Raw genomic sequence first — 23,248 nt, forward strand, 5'->3', positions numbered from 1 at the left:
ACTTCAACACACAGGTTTGACACCGCACTTACTTTTTCTCTCTCTGGCTACTCGGAGACAGAGCACCTCTTCTGCCTCCTTCTACTCAGCAGACTGACTGTTCTCCTTATAAACCCTGCACCTGGCTCTAATTTACAATCATAGCCAGGTGCAGGTGATAATTAACAATAAAACAATTAACAGAAAAACAATTAACCCAGACAAATGTGCATTCCGCACATGTTTTTACTGCAGAGAGGTTTTAACCCCCTCCCTGCTGTCTCACACTATATATATATATATATATATATATAAAAAAATTTGTGAATTGTAGTATTACTACATTTTTTGTAAGCCTTAATTTTATAACTTGATTTATGTCATGTAGACTATACTGTGATGTTAAGGTTATGACAGTATTGGTATTTTTATACCGGGGCCCCCTTATGGAAAGAAAATATATTGAAATATAATGTAGTATATTACAAAATCTATTATTATTATTATTATTATTATTATTATTATTATTATTATTATTATTATTTATTTATTTATTTCTTAGCAGACACCCTTATCCAGGGCGACTTACAATTGTTAAAGTTATACTATATATGCCAATATATTTCAATATATTTTCGAAAAGCGCCTGTACTGCCACTCCGTACACTTTACACAACAGATGATGCACATCGGTTCAGTACAGAAGAGACTTAGGGGGGCAATGTGAGAATAAAACAAAACATCGAAATTACGACTTTAAAAGAGCCCGGGACAGACAGGCACTGCGCTGTGTGGCATGCGAGGCATTTTGCCGACTGTATCGCTGGCATTGCTTTCATATGGTGTTGGACACATCAGTGTAGGATGACGCCACTAATCCCGCGGTGTCGCTGAGCGGTACCACTCAAATCAAAACCAGAGCGATTTTTTCTGACTGCAGCGTGGTACCGTCGGTGGATTAACCAATCACAGCCAAGTGCTGACAACACGTGCTTGCCAGGAAAAATCATGAATTAAACTGTTGTCCACAGAGGTGTCCAAGCACCCTGAAGTGTTTGATCCCTCCCATATTTCATACAAGGACAGGCAAGTCAGTCCCTGATAACCATCCTTCCTGTAGCCAACTTGATACTGTTATCACGTTTTGCCTTTTTTTTTTTTTATTTTTTTTTTTATTTCTGTAGTTCACTAATTTTTTTACTAAATAACTGGCTGTAAAAGGATATATTTTCTAACACTAGTAATAAGCTACTTGCTGAAACTTTGAAAAACAAACCAGTGTTTTTATTTAGTAGATTATATGGGGGGCATTACAGCTATGGCCACAAGTTTTGCATCACGCCCTACAGAATTAATAATATTACGTTGACATATTGAAATTAGCATCGCTTTAGTTTTCCAAAAACTGAAAAATGTGACATTTTGAAATTTAACATGAACATGTAACACTATTGTAGAATTTTGAGATATCATTTTGTAGTTTCTTAGATTGCATGACGTTAAATAAAACATTGAAATTATGTTCATATATATATATATATATATATGAATGATGTCTGCATTCTAATATTCTACTAGGAGATGCAAAGCATTTGGCCATATATGTAAATTATATTTGAGTACATAGCCTATGGTGTGGTACTGACAACTACTGTACCGCGTAGTGCACACTGCTGCATCGGAACTCTTGCTGACAGCACTGCTGTCTCAGTCTAAACAGTTTTTTCTAGTATACATTTCCCAACATATATTACAGAACCATATGTTTGAAAAGGCAGCTAAAGTTTGGAGTAAGCATGTTTTACATGGGGTTGATCAATAATTAATCTACGTTTCTCTTTAGACAATATACCTTTTTTTAATTAAGGCTGTTTTATCAATAAAGAGCATCTTACCCCACGGGTCATTTTTATACTGCCTAAACAAATGTCTAAAAGTCTAAAAATACATAAAGTTTGGAGCAATGCAAATAGCTTATTAGCCAAGTATTATAATGACGTCACCAAAGGTGTCTGTAGTCCTTAAAGGTGTCATTCCTATATGAAGAACGGATTGTCCCAGAGTAATTTCACATTTTTTTATACAGTGTGCGCACATATATACAATGGCTCTCAAAAGTATTCACCCCTCTTGGACTTTTCCACATTTTACTGTGTTACAACATGGAATCAAAATGTATTTAATTAAGAGTTTTTGCCACTGATCAACACAAAAAAGTCCATAATGTCAAAGTGAAAAATAAAATCTACAAATTGTTCTAAATTAATTACAAATATAAAACAGAAAATAATTGATGTATTTTTGTGATGTTTTTTCAGTAACAGATCAGGGGAGGGTGAAGCGCCAGCAAGACAGAAGTGCACGGACAGGGCACAAAACAATGCAAAACGTCTTCAAAAATCCCTGGTCTACAAAATAAAAATAATAAATTATTACTATTAGTTTTCATACTTTTTTTTTAACTGTGTGGTATAGTTTTAAAGACGTTTCGCATTGTTTTGTCTTGGTCCGGCTTACCCATATTGAAAAATGAACTAGCTGTGTATTGAATCAAGGCTTTTGGTTACATTATACTTGTTTGTTTACCTTTTTTTAATAAAGAGAAAATAAAACAATGAAAAATGAATCAATTGCAATTTTCTCATATCAATTACAAAGTATCATTATTAACCTGGATCCGCAAATGTGATGCCCTTTTTATGTAGTTCGTGAATCTCAACTATTTTTCATAAGAGATATAAGTCCATACAATATGATACACTTGGCATTATCCTGCGGCAAGGCGTTTATATATATATATAGAAAAGCCAGGGAAATTTCCCCATCCTCTCTCTCCGTCCTCTCTCCCCACTCTCTCGGTGGTCCTGCCCCTCTGATACATGCTTATGACAACTGTTTTTATTCTCTAGTTAAAATAAAAAAAAAATAAACCACAAGACTGAAATGCCAGTTTCCCTTTACTGCTCAGCCAGCCTTTCCAAGTCTACAAACATGGCTACTGCAAAATATCAAAACAAATAGCAATACCACACCCGCTGCAAACCCTGTGTTCAACTTCACTATCAAACAAATAGAAATACCACACCCGCTGCAAACCCTGTGTTCCCCTTCACTATCAAACAAATAGAAATACCACACCCGCTGCAAACCCTGTGTTCCCCTTCACTATCAAACAAATAGAAATACCACACCCGCTGCAAACCCTGTGTTCCCCTTCACTATCAAACACATAGAAATACCACACCCGCTGCAAACCCTGTGTTCCCCTTCACTATCAAACAAATAGAAATACCACACCCGCTGCAAACCCTGTGTTCCCCTTCACTATCAAACAAATAGCAATACCACACCCGCTGCAAACCCTGTGTTCCCCTTCACTATCAAATAGCAATACCACACCCGCTGCAAACCCTGTGTTCCCCTTCACTATCAAATAGAAATACCACACCCGCTGCAAACCCTGTGTTCCCCTTCACTATCAAACAAATAGCAATACCACACCCGCTGCAAACCCTGTGTTCCCCTTCACTATCAAATAGAAATACCACACCTGCTGCAAACCCTGTGTTCCCCTTCACTATCAAACAAATAGCAATACCACACCCGCTGCAAACCCTGTGTTCCCCTTCACTATCAAATAGAAATACCACACCCGCTGCAAACCCTGTGTTCCCCTTCACTATCAAACAAATAGAAATACCACACCCGCTGCAAACCCTGTGTTCCCCTTCACTATCAAACAAATAGCAATACCACACCCGCTGCAAACCCTGTGTTCCCCTTCACTATCAAACAAATAGAAATACCACACCCGCTGCAAACCCTGTGTTCCCCTTCACTATCAAACAAATAGCAATACCACACCCGCTGCAAACCCTGTGTTCCCCTTCACTATCAAACAAATAGAAATACCACACCCGCTGCAAACCCTGTGTTCCCCTTCACTATCAAACAAATAGAAATACCACACCCGCTGCAAACCCTGTGTTCCCCTTCACTATCAAACAAATAGCAATACCACACCCGCTGCAAACCCTGTGTTCCCCTTCACTATCAAACAAATAGAAATACACCCGTTGTAACCACTGTATTCCCCTTCACTATCATATAGACATACCACACCCGTTGTTAAAGGGACTAGGAGCTCTTAAAATAAACAAATCCCTTGGGCTGGATGAGATCCTCCCAATAGTATTCTGATGTAACTTAAAAAAAAAGGATGGTGAGTAAGTAGATTCAAGAAACTGCAGAGAGTCCTTTTCTTCACTCAGTTGTTAGGTTTATTGAAATATGCAGGGAGTCTGGTCCCAGGTACAGGACACAGAATACTCGTTCTTACAATTGTTGCATGACATTAAATACCCTTCTGCATAGGTGTCTCTCTCCTCCTCTTTCTCTGACACTTAACCAATAGAAAAGGTACAACTCATTATCCTGTTACCATATATTTCATTTTGTGTGAGTGTGTGTGTGTGTGTGTGTGTGTGATCTAGTGTGAAGATCTCTGAACTCAGTGCATTCTTCAGACCCTGGTGCCACAAAGGTCCATACATCTGGTTTTTGTCATCTTCCTTGTTCCTATCTCTCCGATTTGCCTAAGACCCTTTGATCCCAGTGGCACTATCTCTTTGGATCTCTCTGAAGTCTTAGAGCCTGGCTCCTTCTGGTCCCCTTGAAAACTAGCTTTATGACCCCCTCATAAACCAGCTGTATTTTCTAAGCAAAAACCTGTTTAACTAGTTTTATACCCCAGTGGACTCCCCGAAGGGCAAGCTTCTTTCATGTCAGGGCTGGAGATCAAAGGACTTGTTTGTACAGCCGTGTGCTGCTGGCCAGCCATTTGCTTTGACACAAAAGAATATTTTTCAGTTGTTACAACTTCAGAGTAACTTCTCTACCATATTGCAGCTTTCATCTATCACAGCAGTGCTTGCATTTTTGGAACTAACAGTTTTTTCTATCCAATGTTAAATCACTTTTCAGAAAAATAACATGAATACAGCCGTCATTCCTCATGCGTAGCAAACTGCTATTCAATACTTGTTCCATGTTTTCCAACATATTCAAAGAAATGAAAGAAGTTATTTACAAACCGCTAACCAAGATCATGCAACAGTCTCTTGACACGGGTTGTACCGACAGACTGGAAAATAGCAAACGTAATACCGAGCCACAAAAAGGGAGACAAAACCGAACCAGGTAACTACAGACCAGTAAGCCTGACTTCTATTATATGGAAACTTATGGAAACTATAATAAGATCCAAAATGGAAAATTACCTATATGGTAGCAGTATCCTGGGAGACAGTCAGCATGGTTTTAGGAAAGGGAGATCGTGTCTAACTAACCTGCATTACTTTTTTTGAGGATGCAACATTGAAAATGGATAATTGCAAAGCATACAACATGGTTTATTCAGATTTCCAAAAAGCTTTTGACAAAGTCCCGCATAAAAGATTAATTCTCCATCTGAACGCAGTAGGGATTCAAGGAAATGCATGCACATGGATTAGGGAGTGGTTAACATGTAGAAAACAGAAAGTACTGATTAGAGGAGAAACCTCAAAATGGAGCAAGGTAACCAGTGGTGTACCACAGGGATCAATATTAGGTCCTCTGCTATTCCTAATCTACATTAATGATTTAGATTCTGGCATAGTAAGCAAACTCGTTAAATTTGCAGACGACACAAAAATAGTAGGAGTGGCAAACACTGTTGCAGCAGCAAAGTTCATTCAAAATGATCTAGACAGCATTCAGAATTGGGCAGACACATGGCAAATGACATTTAATGGAGAAAAGTGTGCAGACAGGCTAAAAGAACTGAATCTATTCAGTCTTGAACAAAGAAGACTATGCGGCGATCTGATTGAAACATTCAAAATCCTAATAGGTATAGACAATGTCGACCCAGGGGACTTCTTTGACCTGAAAAAAGTAACAAGGACCAGTGGTCACAAATGAAGATTAGATAAAGGGGCATTCAGAACAGAAAATAGGAGGCACTTTTTTTACACAGAGAATTGTGAGGGTCTGGAACCAACTCCCCAGTAATGTTGTTGAAGCTGACACCCTGGGATCCTTCAAGAAGCTGCTTGATGAGATTCTGGGATCAATAAGCTACTAACAACCAAACGAGCAAGATGGGCTGAATGGCCTCCTCTCGTTTGTAAACTTTCTTATGTTCTTATGTAACCCCTGTGTGTTCCTTCACTGTGAAATAGAAATACCACACCCGCTGTAACCCTTCACTATCCACACACTTAAATGTCCACTATTGCAGCATCTACATGAACATATTTGAATGTAATATTATTTGCATATTTGCAATTAAATGGAAGCATATTATATCTGTATATCATACACGTCCATACCCCTACCTGTTTTTAGTCCTATATCTCAATAGTAATTGCTATTTGTTTCACAAAAGCATTAAAATGACACCATCCTCAGAAAATGTAAATCAAAATTCAAAACTAGACAGCAACAATACAACAATCACTATGATGACTGCTACTGTATTAGAAAAAAAGAAGACTATATTCATTTTTTGGAAATAAAGAATTAAAAAAAACATGTTTGCGGTAAAGTGTTACTATATATACAGTGCCTTGCGAAAGTATTCGGCCCCCTTGAACTTTGCGACCTTTTGCCACATTTCAGGCTTCAAACATAAAGATATGAAACTGTAATTTTTTGTGAAGAATCAACAACAAGTGGGACACAATCATGAAGTGGAACGAAATTTATTGGATATTTCAAACTTTTTTAACAAATAAAAAACTGAAAAATTGGGCGTGCAAAATTATTCAGCCCCTTTACTTTCAGTGCAGCAAACTCTCTCCAGAAGTTCAGTGAGGATCTCTGAATGATCCAATGTTGACCTGAATGACTAATGATGATAAATAGAATCCACCTGTGTGTAATCAAGTCTCCGTATAAATGCACCTGCACTGTGATAGTCTCAGAGATCCGTTTAAAGTACAGAGAGCATCATGAAGAACAAGGAACACACCAGGCAGGTCCGAGATACTGTTGTGGAGAAGTTTAAAGCCGGATTTGGATACAAAAAGATTTCCCAAGCTTTAAACATCCCAAGGAGCACTGTGCAAGCGATAATATTGAAATGGAAGGAGTATCAGACCACTGCAAATCTACCAAGACCTGGCCGTCCCTCTAAACTTTCAGCTCATACAAGGAGAAGACTGATCAGAGATGCAGCCAAGAGGCCCATGATCACTCTGGATGAACTGCAGAGATCTACAGCTGAGGTGGGAGACTCTGTCCATAGGACAACAATCAGTCGTATACTGCACAAATCTGGCCTTTATGGAAGAGTGGCAAGAAGAAAGCCATTTCTTAAAGATATCCATAAAAAGTGTCGTTTACAGTTTGCCACAAGCCACCTGGGAGGCAAACATGTGGAAGAAGGTGCTCTGGTCAGATGAAACCAAAATCGAACTTTTTGGCAACAATGCAAAACGTTATGTTTGGCGTAAAAGCAACACAGCTCATCACCCTGAACACACCATCCCCACTGTCAAACATGGTGGTGGCAGCATCATGGTTTGGGCCTGCTTTTCTTCAGCAGGGACAGGGAAGATGGTTAAAATTGATGGGAAGATGGATGGAGCCAAATACAGGACCATTCTGGAAGAAAACCTGATGGAGTCTGCAAAAGACCTGAGACTGGGACGGAGATTTGTCTTCCAACAAGACAATGATCCAAAACATAAAGCAAAATCTACAATGGAATGGTTCACAAATAAACATATCCAGGTGTTAGAATGGCCAAGTCAAAGTCCAGACCTGAATCCAATCGAGAATCTGTGGAAAGAACTGAAAACTGCTGTTCACAAATGCTCTCCATCCAACCTCACTGAGCTCGAGCTGTTTTGCAAGGAGGAATGGGCAAAAATTTCAGTCTCTCGATGTGCAAAACTGATAGAGACATACCCCAAGCGACTTACAGCTGTAATCGCAGCAAAAGGTGGCGCTACAAAGTATTAACTTAAGGGGGCTGAATAATTTTGCACGCCCAATTTTTCAGTTTTTTATTTGTTAAAAAAGTTTGAAATATCCAATAAATTTCGTTCCACTTCATGATTGTGTCCCACTTGTTGTTGATTCTTCACAAAAAATTACAGTTTCATATCTTTATGTTTGAAGCCTGAAATGTGGCAAAAGGTCGCAAAGTTCAAGGGGGCCGAATACTTTCGCAAGGCACTGTATATATATATATTACATTTATATATATATATATATATATATATATATATATATATATATATATATATATAATTCACACAGTACCTAGAAGAAGGGGTTCTACGGGTTAAAAAATGTTTGTTATAAAATCAAGTTAAACAGATAATAACAAATGCAATATGAAACTTCTATAGGTTAGGAGTGTTTGGTGAAGACTGCTGCAAAATCAAGGCAGGGTGGGCGAACAGAGCGTGATCGGTTTCTGCCCCTGAGGACAGTGTGTGAATCGTGTGTGAATCGAGAATGCAGCAGTTTTGAAATCAATGTAAGATTATCCCAGTAATCATTAATCACAAAACAATTAACTTTTTGTCCATTGCACGCCTGTCTTACAATATTTAAGTATGTGTGAGTAGTTTTATATTTACAGAGCTCTAAAGTCACTACATATCCCAAAAGACAATGGTGGAGTTGCCAAGAGTGTGTGTTTTTTTTAGCTCGAGACATTTGCTCCAGAAAAATGTCTCGTGCAAAATGCTTTTTCGGGTTTCCATTTGCTCAGTTTATTTTACTTGAGAAAACATGGCATTTCACTCGAGGTCATGCAAATTAAAGGGAAAGGTGGGGGTTGATGTGTAAAGTTCTCGTGCTGTTTTTGCAGATGGCTCATGAAAATGTTATTTCCATGCGCACACAGAGAACTGGTACATGAGAAAATCTACGCTGCAATTTCTAAATACCTTGTGCCTGGTTGTTTATAATATGTTTTACTGCTCTTGCCCAAATTGTTTTTCAGATGTCATTAGTGGGGTGTCATGTCGTTTGTAGTGAATACTGTTTCAACTAATTTATCTTACGATGGAGGTACCAACAGGTATTGCAGATCACCATGGTTGAAAACTGGCAGAGACATTATATATATTTCCCTTTCTTTCAGGCAATACAGCACATAGGGGATCAGGTGATGCTGCGTATACTACTTCCCTGGCTTAGAAACCCTACCCGTCCAGACGGCTGACAGCTGCTGAGGAAGTGGGCAAATACAGGTAGTGGGCACTTGAAAGGGAGGTGGTGGATACTGATGAAATGGACTGAAGTGCAGCATTAGTTTGTTCCCAAAATTGCCACTGCCTGCTGTATCCTGCACAAACTCTTGTCAACAACAAAATTAGGAGTTCAGGAGTTAGTGGCTGCCTGTGTGAGACAGACAGGGGGAAGGTTACCTCAGCCACCAATTTCAGTTGGACAGCAGCGATCTGAGGAGGCTCGTGCTGTCAAAGGTTCTCTTTCTTTTAAGCTGTGTTGGATTTACCGTTGTCTTAAATATTAATGATGCAAACAAATAAAACACAATCAATACGTTCATTTGTAATTTTATTTGGTCATTTCTGAGAGGGCATCAACAACTTGTTGGTATATGTGTTTGTTGTGCTGTTTTGGGCAATCGAGCTGGCTCATGACATCCAGTTCACCAACTATATTTATTAACGTTGAGGGCGGACACACATTGTCTTTGGACATGAGCTCACTTGCTCTTCGTGTTTAACTTTAGCGTTGTTTTTACAGCAAGGGTATTCTCAAACAGCTGCTTTAATTTTATAACAAGTGTACACCGCAGTTCATGGCACCGCAGTTCATGGCACATTTACAAACGAGAGGAGGCCATTCAGCCCATCTTGCTCGTTTGGTTGTTAGTAGCTTATTGATCCCAGAATCTCATCAAGCAGCTTCTTGAAGGATCCTAGGGTGTCAGCTTCAACAACATTACTGGGGAGTTGGTTCCAGACCTTCACAATTCTCTGTGTAAAAAAGTGCCTCCTATTTTCTGTTCTGAATGCCCCTTTATCTAATCTCCATTTGTGACCCCTGGTCCTTGTTTCTTTTTTCAGGTCAAAAAAGTCCCCTGGGTTGACATTGAATAACAACAGCTACGACCATTTTACTGCGTCAAAAAGTCTGCAAACTCGGGAGTGCTTCAGTCCTTCTGGCGCACCCGTAGAAGTGTCTGCAGCTAATGTACGGCTTTTGTCTGCGAGAGAAGCATAAACGTTAGGTTACTTACCGTAATCCTGGTTCCCTGAAAGAGAAGACGACCACCAAGACATTACGTATGGGATATGCCTGTCCATTGGGTAGGTATTGCTGAGCTCTCTATACCAGAGTGCTGGGATGATGCACTCGGTCCCGCCCACCGAGCGGATAAAACTATCATCCAAAGAAAGCAATTTCTCTTTTTCAGTCGAACCCATGAGGGCGACCGAAGCGACCTTGCGGTTGGTGGTCATCTTCTCATTCATGGAACCAGGGTTACTGTAAGTAACCTACGGTATTCGAAGACAACCACCAGGACAATACGTATGGGATAATGTATACCAGAGCCGTCGCGAGGGAGAAGGAACGGCAGCATATGAGGGATGCACAAGCACCGTCTAACCCAGAGGTTAGTGTGAACTTACTCCCTCAAGGAACCTTGTGCCTACAGAAGGCAAGGCAGGGTCTACAACATTAAGACAGTAGAACCTGGAGAAAGTATGTGGCATAGCCCAGCTAGCTGCGGTACAAATATCAGACATCGAGGCACCTCTGAAGAGGGCCCAAGATGGTGGGGGCAAGCCAACACCAAGCCAACACCATTATATGCAGTCGAGACTGTATACACAATACAATGTGACAGATGCTGCTTAGAGAGGGGCTATCCTAAGGTCCGTGTCCCGTGACAGACGAAGAGCTGGTCAGACTGACGCAGAGCTCTTGTCCTATGCATGTATCATCTCAATGCCCGCACTGGGCAAAGGAAATTCAATCTGTTGAAGCAAACGGAGGTGGATGGAAGGACTCCAGTTCCACAGACTAAAGGGTTGGTGCGCAGAGACACCCTGCTGCCATCCTCCCAAATACGCATGCAGGAGCTGTGCACAGACAGCGCCTGCAGCTCACTGACCCGCTTAGCGGAGGTGATAGCCAAGAGGAAGACTGTCTTCATAGACAGGTACTTCAACTCTATGGAGTGTATGGGCTCAAACGGGGCCTTCGTGAGAGCCTCCAGTACAATATTAAGGCTCCATTTGGGGAGAACAGTCTTCCTGGGAAGGCGTAATCGCTGAGCGCCTTTAAGAAAACAGGTAGCCAAAAAATGCTAGCCTGGAGACACTGAATCTACAGGGTTATGGAAAGCAGAGATAGCCAATAAATACAACTTCAAGGTGGAAGGTGACCTACTAGCATCAAGCAGTTCACTGTAAGATGACTGGTATGGGGCAAGATATGGGGTCATGGCTTCTAGCCAGACACCAAGCCTGGAAATACCTCCACTTATAGGGGTACAAGGACCTAGTGGAGTCTGCTCTAGCGTACCCACAACTGCATCTAATAGCCCTAGGGTTAACCAGCGGTCCCTTTCAGAGGCCAGACCCATAGCCGGAACCTGCCCGTTTCCAGGTGCCAAAGAGAGCCTTTTGCCTGACTGAGGAGATCCATGCGCAGTGGAAACTCCCAGGCCTGGCCGTGTAACAGCTGGCACAGGGTCGAAAACCAGATTTTCCTGGGCCACTTGCGGGCCACTGATGCTTCCTCTAACCGGACCTTTTCGAGAAAGGCCGGGAGCAGCGGTATAAGCAGGAAAGCGTACAAAAACAGTCTGAGCCACTCGTGGGCTGCTCTCAGCTCCCACGCATTTATGTGCAGGGATGTCCAGCGATCCGACCAGGGTCCGCAAACTCCTCTGCCTGCCCAGACTGCCTCCCAACCACAGTTAGGTGTGCCTGTCATCACCAACTGATGGTTGTGTATCACTCCCATCCTTACATCTTCGCTCAGTTGAGAGGCTTGCCTCCACCGGCGTAGAACTTCCCAGCATAGGCGAGACACGGTCAGCCGACGGTGTCTGTCGCACTTGGGGTGCAGCTGAAGGCACTGAGCCACACTTGGATCGGGCACATGTGAAGTAACCCTAGTTAGGCGAGTGATGAAGCCGCGGCCATCAGACTCAATAGTTTTTAACACAACACCAATTGTACTGTGAACCCTTGTTGAACAGGGCCAGACAGTTGCGAATGGCAGTCGTCCAGGTAGTTCATCACCCTGACCACTTGCAGCCGCAAGGGAGCTAGGATGGCATCGCATCATGTTCCTCCTCAGCAATGCTGAAATCTGGTTCTGTAACATCCGGGGCAATCACCGGTGCAGGCGGGGTCAGCTCCGGGGCCAGCAATATCGGCTGAGCTGGGGTCAGAGCAAGGTCTTGAGCCTGCTACCTGGCCAGGGGCTCCCAACGCCACGTACGACTCCCTGCTAGCAGGGGACATTGTGCAGGACATGCAAGCGTGGACTTTAGCTATGCTTGATGTCTGCACAGCCCCAAAGGCATTGTTTAAACACCGGAGGATGCAGACCTGTGTATTGAAGCACTCGGGCACCAAGGGTGCTGAAGCACCGAGGACACTGAGAGAGGTAGAATACAGTACTTGTGCATCGAAAAATCGGGCATCGAGTGCAGGTGTTACTGACATGCTGTGGTGCTAAGCACTGAGGCATGGAGCTTCTAAACACTGAGGGCGCCGAAGCACTGAGAGGTGCCTAGACTTAACCGCGTGAAGTCAACATTGCCTTGGGTAGCACATAGCATATACCGGGGTGGATACACAGACTCGAGTGGCTGCGGTAGGCAATCAGGAGAGCAGTACAGGGGAGCGCACGGTGCTGCACCACGGTGCAGAGCGGTGATAACCTGGTTCTGGGCTGCGAGCAGTCACACAACGTGGCAGCGCGAAGCGTATGCCAGAGTGGAGCACAGGCTCAAGGAGCTGTGGCTCATTAGGCAGGAATAAAAGTGTACTGTTTTTTTTTTTCTAACTGCAAAGGCAGTAATAGGAAAACATAGAGGCTTACACACACAGCAATTCAGCTATGGGAGAAACACATTCACCATGCCAGGCGGGTGACCAAGCGCACCAAGTAGGCCGGCTGAAACAAGCCAGTTAATTCAGCTGCACAACGGGACACAGCAGAGCTGGGTCCCGGTGGAGGAATCACGCTGCAGCTACTTTTTCTTTTTAAACTGCAAGGCAGTAAAGAAACAAATACACACACACACACACACCACAGCAAGCCGTGTGGGTAAAAATAACAGTCACCACCGCAACGTGGGTAACTGATTTTGTTTTGTTTTTACCAGCCCACCAAGTATGCAGGCTGAAACAACCCGGCAGAAGCCACTCAACAGCGAGGCGCAGCAGAGCTGGATCCCGATGGAGGAATCGCGCTTGTATTATTTTTTATTTCTAAACTGCAAGGCAGTGAAATAAAACCACACATACACGCACACAACAGCTGTGAGGATAATACAACAGACACCACGGCAACGCAGGTGAACTGAAATTTTTAAGCGCACAGAGAGGGCGGGCTGAGGCAGTCGAGCAGAGTCAACTCCACAGCGGGGCGCGGCAGAGCTGGGGTCTGGTGGAGGATCATGCATCTTTTTCTTTTTTTTTTTTTTTTTTAAACTGCAATAGCAGAGGAAAACACAAAACAGCGACCGCTGTAAGGTTTGAAAGCAGAATGCAATCGCAAAGCGATGTAGGCTGTTAAACAGAAAAAGTGTAAACACAGTGCACAGGGGTGTCTAGTCTGGACTATGTGCAGTCACACGACCGGGGCAGTGCGTAGCCTACAGAGGAGTGGAGCACCATCTACAGACAGAGGGCAAAAAGGCACCGCGTGCACTGAGCACCCGAAGGCGATATGCGCACCGAAGTACTAGACACCTGCCTACCGAGCACCGTGCGCACAAAGTACCGTAAGCACTACGTGCACCGTGTACTGTGCAGCAGCATGCACTCTTGCACTAGCTCTTGTAGCAGTGTCCAAGCACCGTGTGCACCGTGTGTAACAAGCGGCGTGCGTCCATGCACCAGCGCTTTAGCAGTGGGTACCAAGCACAGTGCGTACCAAGCACCGCGTGCACTGTGTACCATGCAGCGCTTTGACGCTGGGTACCATGTGGTGTACGCACTGAGCACTTGTGCACCGAGGTACCTAAGTACCAAGAGCTATTCGTGTACCGCGGTACCGAAGCACCGGGGTGGCCGCTACGCAATTGTGCCTAAGCTAACCGTGCGGTCACACACATCTGGTCAGCGTGTCGCGTGCACACAAGGGCCGAGTTGAAGCAGACATCAAAAACACAGTAGAAAGATAGTATAGGAAACAGCACACTGTTTGTTTACAAGGCCTGACCTACCAAGGTGGGCGGGCCTACGCCGGCAAGGCCTAGCCCCGTGGAGGAGAGCATGGCTAGAATAGTCACTCAACAGCGGGGATATGGCAAGGCCTAGCCCTGTGGAGGAACTGTGTACTCTCAGAAAGAAATAGACAACCACTCGCGGGTGACTGCACAGGCAGTCGCTCACACACGAAAGACAGATAACAAAGAGCGGTCTACCACGCAAGCGAGGAGGCTGCTGAAAGACAGAAAGGCAAAAGGCTCTGTTTTTTCAAAGTCGTTGATTCCGGGAAAGCGGCGAGCCAGCTTTCAGCACGAATGCAATGGAAATACAATCGAGAAGCTCTTTTTTATCAACACGCTCAGCTAGACATAGAGGTCTTACCTTACCATCTTGAGAAAGAAAAAGAGAAATGGCTTCCTTTGGATGATAGTTTTATCCCCTCAGTGGGCGGGACCAAGTGCATCATCCCAGGAAGGGGCCTATCAGCATCTCTGGTAAAGAGAGCTCAGCAATACCTACCCAATGGGCAGGCATATCCCATACGTAATGTCTTGGTGGTTGTCTTCGAATTGAAAGGGAACCAACCTTTAGACGGTGCCAAACAGTGGTAAGGGGAAGCAGCATTCCTTTTTTGTGCAGAATTAGACCTGTCATTATTAACAATTGGGTGATGCATGAACTCTATATATTTACGAGACGAAGTAACGAGACAGAACGATATGTAACTCTTGCAGTCTAAAACATCTTAAATCGTAACTTCAGTCTCGATATTGGAAATGTGTAGCATGAACTCAGGGGCGTAGCTAGGATTAGATTTTTACTGAGGCAAAAAAAGTTGAACAACCCTCTTGCAGATCCTGTTCATGTTATACAGGTAAAAGTTATCACCTTATAAAGCCTGGAGACTGTTCATTCAAACTGCAAAGCAATATTAAGTCCCTTGGATGATGATGTTAATGTTAAAATTTGATTACCCATATTATTTCAAAGATTAAAACTAATTGTCTCCCAGCAAAACCACAGCAACCTAAAATGACCATATTCACACTGTCCGAAATATGTGATTTTAAAAGGACAAGAATATAACATCAATATTAATAAGTAGATGGGTTCATACCTTTATTGACTTGCATTTGGTTCACTGCTACTTAAGTTGCCTTACACTGCTGGGACTGGTAACTGCTGCTGACTGGTAAGACTGGTGCTGACACTGGGACTGGTGCTGACAATGCTGGGACTAGTACTGATACCGTGACTGGTGCTGACACTGGGACTGGTGCTGACACTGCTGGGACTGGTGCTGACACTGCTAGGACTGGTGCTGACACTGCTGGGACTGGTGCTGACACTGGGACTGGTGCTGACACTGTGATTGGTGCTGGTGCTGACACAGGGACTGGTGCTGACACTGCTGGGACTGGTACTGATACTGCTGGGACTGGTGCTGACACGGACTGGTGCTGACACTGGGACTGGTGCTGACACGGACTGGTGCCGACACTGGGACTGGTGCTGACACTGCTGGGACTGGTGCTGATACTGTGATTGGTGCTGGTGCTGACACAGGGACTGGTGCTGACACTGGGACTGGTGCTGACACTGCTGGGACTGGTGCTGACATTGCTGGGACTGGTGCTGATACTGACTGGTGCTGACACTGCTGGGACTGGTGCTGACACTGCTGGGACTGGTGCTGACACTGCTGGGACTGGTGCTGACACTGCTGGGACTGGTGCTGACACTGGGACTGGTGCTGACACTGCTGGGACTGGTGCTGACACTGCTGGGACTGGTGCTGACACTGGGACTGGTGCTGACACTGCTGGGACTGGTGCTGACACTGCTGGGACTGGTGCTGACACTGCTGGGACTGGTGCTGACACTGCTGGGACTGGTGCTGTTCGTGTACAACTCTATAATACTTTGACAAGGTATTCACCAAAAATAACAACAACAACAACAATAATAATAATATTAATAATGTGATGTTCCCACCTCTGAAAGCTAGCTCTCCTTTGAACGTTTACAGTTTCTCACTCAATTCTAATATTCTTTTGTCAATATAAATCGACGATAGGAAGTAGTACAGTACTTCCGCCGGGGGAAACCGGTCGCAGAGGTCCTGGTGCTGCCTGGCGCACAGGCCGGGTCGCTATAGATGCAAATACACAGCCACTATGCTATAATAAAACGCTATGCTATAGCAGGTAGGGTGATACTTGGACGAGCTGACTGTCCAATTAAAGAGACGAGCAAAACAAACAAACAAACAAAAAAAAAAAAAACATACTGCCAGCTATCCCGGTTTAGCTACACATTTAATGTCATCATAAAAACAGATACTTGGATTTTTGCTGTGCTGGCGTTAAAACATTATACATTAAAAAAAAAAAAAAGATTTATCAAAACGTATTGCAGATAAACATCACATTGCACAGGGGAAAAACAACAATATAGATGATAAATTCACTTAACATTGATTCTTACCCAGAGTTGTCTTCTTTAGAAAGAAATGTGTAATTGGTTGGTTTTTTCTACGTTTCATACTGCTGCGCTGTACCAGAGCAGAGTAACTTGGGAAACTGACTAATGAGAAACGTCTTTGTTATATATATATAATCTCAATTTTACACTTTTAAAAAATAAAGTGGGTACGTTTTTTTTTTTCGTCTTCACAATTCACGGGGCGGAGCTATGCCACCTGATAGTGTTTATTGACAGAGTTAGTAAACATATACACATGGAGAGAGGGGCTCCGCCTCTTCCAGGCCCAACATTTACTTGATCGATAGACACGATAAACAGGAGGGGGGCCACCGTCTTTGAGGTGACCTGACAAACGAGAGGGGCACCGTCTCTGAGGTTACCCGACATACGAAGAGGCTCGCGAACCGGAAAGAAAAACATGAATTAGTATTAATAACACAAAAGAGGTTCCGGCTCTTCCTGACCCAACATATACAGTAGGGGGTTCCGTCGCTGAGGAGACCCGACAAACAGGAGGGGGGCCACCGTCTTTGAGGTGACCCGACATACCAAGAGGGGCACCGTCTCTGAGGTTACCCGACATACGAAGAGGCTCGCGAACCGGAAAGAAAACATAAAGTTAGTATTTGTTAAAACATATAATGCGTGGTGTTCCACCTCTTTGAAGCCCAACATAATAGAAGGGGGGTTCCGTCGCTGAGGAGACCCGACAAACAAGAGAGGGGCCACCATCTTTGAGGAGACCCGACAAACACGAGGGATGCCACCGCTTGGGGACCCTCACATAGAGGCATCAGACCTGAAAGAAGAATCCCAAAAGAAACATACATGCAGATGGAAGGGTTTGGCCGGGGGTCCCCTCTGACTCATGGAGAACCCTCCTCTATGAGGTAAATGAAGCGGAGCTTAACAAAGGGTTGGAGAAAGTGGAATCACTAACCCCCCAAAAGATGGACCCCCGGCTCCCCGCTGACGCAACATGAAGAAAAAAGAGAGAACCGCCAATGCATAAGAAAGAAGAAAAGTGAAAACATTTAGACGAAAGAAAACAAACACTTAACGTGACAAAGGGGTTAGTAGACTGTACCCTAATGACTATGTGAAGACCCTCTGCACAGTGGAAAGAAAAAACCCCCCTTTCTTTAATTTTATTTCTTAGGGGGAAATCTTTGGTGGCTCAGGCAGAAAGGTCGTCCCCACTCCGGACATACTAGCAATGGACTGATGTGCGGAGGATATTTCAGATGATGAAGAACGAATATAACTTTCAACTGCTGATGAAGTCCAGCACCCCATATTTTTAATTAAATGCTGGTTAATGTTGGCTTTTGCGGCTGAAGTAGCTGCCCCTATTCTAAATGAATGAGGAGTGTAGAATTGCGAAGGAAGACCTGCTCTGGATACCACGGTGGAAAGGTGTGTTGAAAACCAATGCCTTGATACAATGGACCGGCTTGAATTGATAAACAAAGGGTCGGAGGATGAAATGGCTTTGCGTTCTGCAATGTACTTCAACATGGAAGTGATGGGACACAGAGGAGAGTTGATCTTAGAAAGCTGAATATATTGTCCTTGCCGTAGTTGATCTGTTTTTGAAATGCGAAGAAATAAGATGAAATGAGAATCTGGGATGAGCTTGAGGTCACTGCAGCGGATACCTAGGGTAGGAAAGCTGGCAAGAGAAGGAACTGTATATTCAGAACATCTCAAAAATCCAAAAAATGCAGATAGACATATGACTTCCATAGTTAGATCATCAAATGGAGAAAAACAGCTGTGGCGGAGAATTGAAATCAATTTACTGAGAATGTCTATAGAAATAGGCAAGCGAGCAGAAGAAGGAGCCGGAGAGCACTTGGAAATTCCTCGTAAAAGGAGACGAACTGCTGGAATTGATAATAGAGTTGGGGAATTGATGGACATCAAGCGAAATTGATGCTGAATTCCTGACAAATATAGTCTGATTGTAGCTGGTGCCAGATGTAGAGAGTCCTTAGCGTGCACTATGAACGCCATAATCCAGTCCTGGTTGAATGGAGTAGGATTAATCCTGCTTTGTAAACAGAAAGTTACATAACATGCCCAACCTGTAGAGTATGAGGATCTGGTAGATGGGGCAAGTGCTGATGCCATGTAATCTTGAGCTGAATTAAGAAGTTTATTAATAGTTGGATTTAGTTGAAAATCAGCTGATTGAACTGAGGCGTTGCTGCTGGATATTGCAGAGCTGAGGGCAGCAAACTGTGGAATTTGGAAATCTGTAAACGGGAAAGAGCATCAGCTGCATTATTAAAAATGCCCGGTACGTGGCGAGCTTGTATTAGGAAGTTATTAGAGACTGAAATCCATACTAGCCGCCGCAGCAATTGCATTATAAGGGCAGAGGAGGAACGTCCTTTATTTATAATGTGCACTGTAGTTGAATTATCACAGTAAAATAATATTGATTTCTTAGACCAGAGATGACCCCATAGCTGGGCAGCTGCTACAATTGGGTATATCTCTAGTAGAGCTGTGGATTTTAGATGAGGAGATATGTTCTCGATTTCCTCAGGCCATGTACTGCAAAACCATTGATTATTAAATAGACCTCCGAATCCCAGAGATGAGGCATCAGTAAATAAAGCCATATCGTGAGGAGCTGAAATGAAATCATCATAAAACATAGAGAGACCGTTCCAGTGCTGAATAAGCGCAGACCACATTTTAATGTCTTTCCTAGCTTCTGAAGAGATATTTAAATAGGAGTCCAGATTTTTTGCTGTTGATGCCAGCGCTGACAGCCGAGATATAAACGTCCTCCCCTGTGGAATGATACGTATTGCAAAATTAAAGTAACCCAGCAATGAAAGCAGTGCCCGTTTTTTAATTGTTTTACTGATCTGAAAATCCTGAATGAGCAAACGAATATGGTTAAGTTTAGACTCAGGCAGGCGGGCTTCAAACTTTTCTGTATCTAGAATGATTCCAAGGAATTCCAAAGAATGAAGGGGACCGATTGATTTTTCTTCTGAAAGCGGAACACCAACTTCAGAAAATAAGCTTTTAAGATTGGAAATCGCTTCTGCTGGTGCATCTGAAGGAGGAGAAATTACTAAAAAATCGTCCAGCAAGTGGAGCAAGAACGGGACATGACAGACATTAAGGAGAATCCAGCATAATGCTTCCGACAGGGTATCAAATATCTTCGGGCTGCTGCGGCAGCCGAAAGTCAATTGAGTGGCAAAATAAAACTTCCCTTCCCAGCATATACCAAACAGGTGACGGAGAGAAGGATGGATTGGCATTACTTTAAATGCGTCTGATATATCTGCTTTTGCTAACCAGGAACCACGACCTGCTAATTTAATTGAATGTATTGCGTCTGCAATAGTGATGTAATGCAGGGAAAATTGATCTTGGGGAATTAATGAGTTAATGCTGCTGGTGCTTGACCCCCGTGGTGCTGATAAATCAATAATGAGACGCTTTTTTCCCTGACATTTTCCTCGTGGCAATGCCGATAGGATTAATTCTATATACTGGAAAAGGAGGAGCTAAAAATGGACCGACTATAAATCCTTTCTTAATTTCTTTTTCGATGAGAGACTGCACTGATTGTGGATCGTGAGTTGCTGAATAAAGATTTTTGCTTTGGAACGAGGAAGAAGGAATTTGAGTAAGACCGGTTGAAAAACCATTTTTTAATCCGTCGATCAGGTAATTAAATTAAGTTACTGTCGGGATGATTCTGTAATTTACTTGATAACGCCAGGATGTTTATAGGAGTAAAGACGGTGAGCATCGGGGAAAGTCACTTGCGTTTTAAAGGGCAGATTGTATTAGCGTGAGCGTCACCGCAATTGCTGCACATGTGGATAAAATTGCATTGCCTATTCGAACAGAAGCCAGTATTGAAATTGTTGCAGATTTGTCTTCCTCCTGAAAATCTGATACTGCGCCCGTATTTGTCTTTCCTTCTAGATTGATCGAGGGGAGCTGAAGAATGTATAGGATTAGGTACTGAAAATCTGTATGAATTAGCGGCGAAACCGGTTGCTTTAGAAGTTGATGCAATTGCAGCTTTAGGGCAGAGGGCTGTTGAATGAGCTGTTGAAGCGCAGACCCCACATGCATTAGCCCTTAAACCTCCGAAAATTCTATTAAATAGATCTGGATCAGGTTTAGCCCAATTGACGATGTGATTATCTGCTGCCAATATCGCTGCTGCTTTTGCAGAGAATGCTTTATGATACTCATAAAACATAGTCCCTCCGTATCTGACAGACAGCTCCACGATGTAATATTCGTAAGATTCCAATTCAGCTCTGCGGTTAGGGTATACCGAGCATAACACATCCCTGAATATGGAGAAAGCAAGGACAAACTCCCCTAATGTAAGATTTTTAAGCAGTCTGGGATCTCTGGATTTTAGAGTTACCGCCAAATCTCCACAATCGACTACTCTATGGTCCAAGAATTCCGACGTCGTCATTAATAGTGAAACAAGATTAATGTCCTTACCTTCGAGAATGACACGTCTGATTTGTGGAGATATAGTGTGACGTTCGCTGCAGTTGGAGAGGAGGATCCGTATGTAGATGCAGTAGCGAGGTTATATTGGAGGATCTGCTTCGCTGGCTGAAATTAGGGCTGGACCGTAAGAAGCTGTAGGTGGCGCTGCAGTATTTGATGCTGAAATTAATGACTGCGCTGTAGATTGTTTTCCCTGTTCCATAACAGACACCCTTTTCTCTAAATCCGACAGTTGAGAACTGACCGAAGATAGAGTATCGGAAAAAGGCTGCATAAATGATTTTATCTCGTTGAATATTTGCGAGTGTTGGGTTTCAATGGCTGGCTGCTGGTTAGCGGTGCTAGTTGTAGGGGTGGTTAGATCCGGAATAGACTGCCTACTGTCTGTTTTAGGACGCTGAATGGCTGGGCGCGGCTGATTATGTTTTTTCGGCGGAAAGACTGGTTCTGCTGAGATTGAATTGCAATAGAGAATGAAAAGAGACTCTCTATCACTCCCTGCCGGAATCGCATTACCATTTTTAAGGAGGGTTTTTATCAATTTATTCATGGGCCAGTCCTTCCAAAACAATCGATCCGGAGGGGCGTCCTATGGGGCGCCGTTTGTGTCATGCACAATTTTGTCCACGAAAGGGCTTTTGTGCACAAAATACATTACAACATGTATTTCGTCCCTCAAAACGAAAAACAAATGCATATAATATTGTCCACAAAAGGCAAAAGACAGTTTTCATTTTGTGGACAAAAAGGTAAGAGTCTTCATTATGCCGACAAAATGAAATTGAATGTTTTCATTTTGTGCACAAAACACACTTTTTCTTAGATCATTTTGTGGACATAATGAACAGTCAAGTATACATTCTGTCCACGAAAAGCAAAGTAAGTTTTCAGTTCCGTCCACAAAATCATTCAACATACAATTATCATTTTGTGGGACAAAATGCATATTTTGTGGGGCTAAAACTAATTTTGTGGGACGAAATCCACATTATGTGGGACGAAATGCTAATTATGTGCACAAAATACACATTCTGTGGAACGAAATACACACAGTAAGTGGGGTGGGCTACTAGGAATCCCACATTTAATTAGCACCGAATGGTTGGGTAAAGAATGTGTAAGTAATGTGTTGTGGAGTGCAATGCAAACTTTGAAATATATATATATATATATTTTTTTTTTTTTATATGATATGTATATATACATCCCCCCCCCCCCCCCCCCTTTTTTTTAATTGCAAGAACACTTATTTCTGTGTAATATTTGCTATTGAAAAAAGTTAAACTTGTTATCTCAGTTTATTTAATAGCATAGTCACGGAGCATGATGATGTAAACATTTTTGAAGATGTTCCCCCACGGTCAACTGGCTCAGAGGTGACTACTAGAACATTAGCTCACAGTGTAGACAGGCAAGTATGCATTTTTGTAAATAAATAAATAAATAAAAAATGCCATATGAGTTTAAAATGTGGTAAATTGTTCAGTGGTCCTTATCTTGACCCTTAGGCTCCAATGACTTAATATACTAGACGTCTGCATTTTGTAACTCATGGTCAGATTTTTTTAGTTGTCTACAGGAAAAGCAAGTCCCAGCACTCTTTAGTTTGTACTTTGGACCTCATACTGTATATTAGATTAGTTTTTGAGTTAAATTCACTTGTTGAAAATGAAGCCATTAACCTTGCATTATGTTCTTTACATTTTAGCCAGTTAATCTAGCTTACAAAATATTATATACTTGTAACATATGATCAAACATTAAAATATTAACCCTCAGTAGCACCGCTAGTATTTGTATTTTGAGAAATGGCGATACTAAATAAATATGTAATA

At 42.8% G+C, this 23,248-nt stretch overlaps 1 protein-coding gene across 5 annotated transcripts in view; it reads right to left on the reverse strand.

Annotated features, from left to right (window-relative positions):
- LOC117966449 (chromaffin granule amine transporter-like) overlaps window positions 1-21,455 on the reverse strand; it is a 45,666-nt gene extending 24,211 nt beyond the window's left edge. For 3 of the 5 annotated variants that reach the window (XM_059008526.1, XM_059008530.1, XM_059008531.1), the window contains exon 1: window positions 33-85. The gene's annotated coding sequence lies outside the window, so the exon portion shown is untranslated. Of the gene's footprint in view, window positions 1-32; window positions 86-16,898; window positions 16,918-21,401 lie in introns of those variants that run through there. The other 2 variants (XM_059008528.1, XM_059008527.1) reach the window with 2 other exon arrangements.
- Between the last annotated feature and the right edge of the window lie 1,793 nt (window positions 21,456-23,248).

This window comes from Acipenser ruthenus, chromosome 37, assembly GCF_902713425.1.
Source record: "Acipenser ruthenus chromosome 37, fAciRut3.2 maternal haplotype, whole genome shotgun sequence".
Taxonomy (NCBI): Eukaryota; Metazoa; Chordata; class Actinopteri; order Acipenseriformes; family Acipenseridae; genus Acipenser; species Acipenser ruthenus.